Raw genomic sequence first — 3,008 nt, 5'->3', positions numbered from 1 at the left:
CTCCCTAAAAAATAACACCAAAATATTATGATACAACGACCCTTCTAACATTTTCCCACAGGTTGTTTGGTCCTCTAGTGAAAATATCAGATTAAGGACATTACTGTAAAACCCTAGGTGCCGGTAGGGTTTGTGACTAGTCTGGTTGGATTTGGATGGATCCCTACAACCCAATTTTGACAAAACCTCAAACTTAATTCAAATGAAAGGTAAGAGACTTCCCTAACTCATCCAATTGGTTTCAGACATCCACCAATCTGTACTGATCAGAAATGAACAACAAAACACAAAATTTCAGAAAACTCCAAAACATCATCAAATTTTATCAACTTCAACAACTTTGCCAAAAACAACCTGGAATCGATCCAAGTAGTCATAATATAGCCTCCCTAATGGTTTCCAACCACTTTTCAAACTTTGGAACCATTGCAAGATTAGTTATCCCTTTTTTACAATATTTTGCAATGACAACAAAAGTTGTCAACTTACACTTTTCAAATTTGGTGACTCCAAGGTGTATTTGATCTATTCCAAGGATTGGTTTGATGTTTCTAACACCAATATTTATTTTCCTGACTCATGCCTAGACTCCTACTGATCCACATGGTAATTTATCCATGGTGGCTTATAAAATGCAACCATGATAATGCCTTACATCAATTGGGTCTTATTGACTCACAAAACTATCAACCTATTACAAATGATCATTTTCACCTCATGGGTGATATTAGGCTCTTTTAGACTTCTTTTGTGTCTTTGGGTTCTCTTGCACCATACTCCCCAAGTGATTGAATCTCAAGGCCACTTGAGATGAGTTCTTGCAATGTAGTTCCATGTTTCTTCATATAGTCTTCATCCATCCATACTGCATCTGCCTCAGGGAGTCCTTGCCACTTAACAAGGTGTTATTTATAGACCTTATTCTTAGTTTTCTTCACAATCTTGGTGTCCAGTATCCTTTCAAGTTTGGGTGGCCCTTGACTAGGAAAGTCTTTTAGTATGTCTACAACATCCTCCACCAGAAATGTACCATCTTCCTATAGTGTACCTTTGAATGGCGTCAGGTCTACAACATTAAAGATTGGGGATATACCTATATTTGAAGGTAATTGGATTTCATATGCATTGTTCCCAAACTTCTTGAGTATTGGACAAGGTCCAACCTTTCTCATCATGAGCTTTGTGTGTTTCCCTTTTGAAAATCTCTCCTTTTTTCAGATTTGCCCATACCATTTCTCCAACTTGGAACTACACATCTCTCTTTCTTTTGTCAGCCTACTCCTTGTACTTCTCTGCAATTGCATCCTGATTTGGTCATGAATCTCCTTTATCCATTCAAAAAATTCTTCTCCAAAAGCACTGATATGTTCAGTTGAGGGTAGATTTCTCAATTCCAGCACACCTCTTGGATTCAGTCCATAGACGATTTGGAAAGGGTTCCTTCCTGTACTCCTATTTAAAAATCATTATAGGCATATTCTTCTTAGGAGGATGGAATCCCACTTTTCACCATGCTGCTTGGTGACACACCTTAACAGATTTTTGGGTGACCTATTGACCACTTCTGTTTGTGAATTTGTTTGGGGATGATAAGGTGAACTAAAAGACAAGTTTGTGCCTAACTTCCTCCATAAAGTCCTCCAAAAATGTCCTACAAATTTCACATCTTTGTTTGACACAATGTTCAAGGGTAAATCATGTATTCTCACTACTTCATTAAAGAAAAGGTTTGCAACATATGTAGCATCACTTGTACTCTTGCATGACAAAAAATGTGCCATCTTGCTAAACTTGTCAAGAACCTCAAAAGACTGTCAAACCCTTTTTGAGTTTTTGGCAAACCCATCATAAAATCCATAGACACACTTTCCCAAGGTCTTGAAGGAATGGAAAATGCCAAGTATAATCCTGCGTTTGTTATTATCACTTTAGCCTTTTGACACACCACACATGAATCAACAAATTTTATGATATTTGTCTGCAATTTAGGCTAGTGATAAAATCTTCTCACCAACTCAAGAGTTTTATCTAATCCAAAGTTTCCCCCCATACAACCACTATGCTTCTCCTTAATTATATTATCCCTCATTGAACATTTAGGAATGCATAACTGACATCCTTTGAAAAGAAGACCATCTTGAATGAAATAATGAAAATACTCTAAATGATACCGAATACCAAACTCAGTGCATACCTTGTAGATGTCTTTGTAATCTTCATCTGTAGCATACATACCCTTGAGGGAACCATCTCCTATACTCTCCAACTAGATTTTTGAAACAGTTAGTGCCCTGCTGCTAAGAGCATTTGCAACTTTGTTTGAGACACCTTTCTTGTGTTTGATTGTAAAGGTGTAGGCTAGAATGGACTCAACCCACTTCATATGCCTATGGCTCAATTTCTCCTAACTATTTAGGAATCTTAGTGCCTGATTATCTATATAGAAAACAAACTCATTGGGAAGCAAATAATGCCTCCACTTATTTAGTGCATGAACTAATGCATACATCTCCAAATCATAGGAAGAATATTTCTTTTTAGCATCATTCAATTTTTCACTAAAAACTGCAATTGGCCTACCTTCCTGACTAAGTACTACACCTATTGCCAAATGAATTGCATCACATTCAATCTGAAAGAGTTTGTAAAAATTAGGTAAGGTAAGAACCGATTGCTGTGATACCTTTTTCTTCAACATCTCAAATGCTTCGTTTGCCTCCTTGGTCCATGGAAATTTGCACTTTTGTCCACCCCTGATGGTCTCTAACATGGGAGCACAAATTTGGGTAAAATTCCTGATAAACTTCCTATAAAAGGTAGCTAGGCCATTAAAACTGCTTACATCACTAATTGTTCTAGGAGTTGGCCATGTGAGAATGGCATTCACTTTATTAACATCCATTTTCAGATTTCCTCTAGAAATCACAAACCCAAGGTAAGTTAGTTCTTCCTGCAAAAACACATACTTTTGCATGTTTATCATTAGTTTCTCTTCATTCGACCTTCTG

Source organism: Cryptomeria japonica, chromosome 10, assembly GCF_030272615.1.
Source record: "Cryptomeria japonica chromosome 10, Sugi_1.0, whole genome shotgun sequence".
NCBI classification, from domain to species: Eukaryota; Viridiplantae; Streptophyta; class Pinopsida; order Cupressales; family Cupressaceae; genus Cryptomeria; species Cryptomeria japonica.
The sequence above is the reverse complement of the archived record's forward strand: the minus strand, read 5'-3'. Positions refer to the sequence as shown.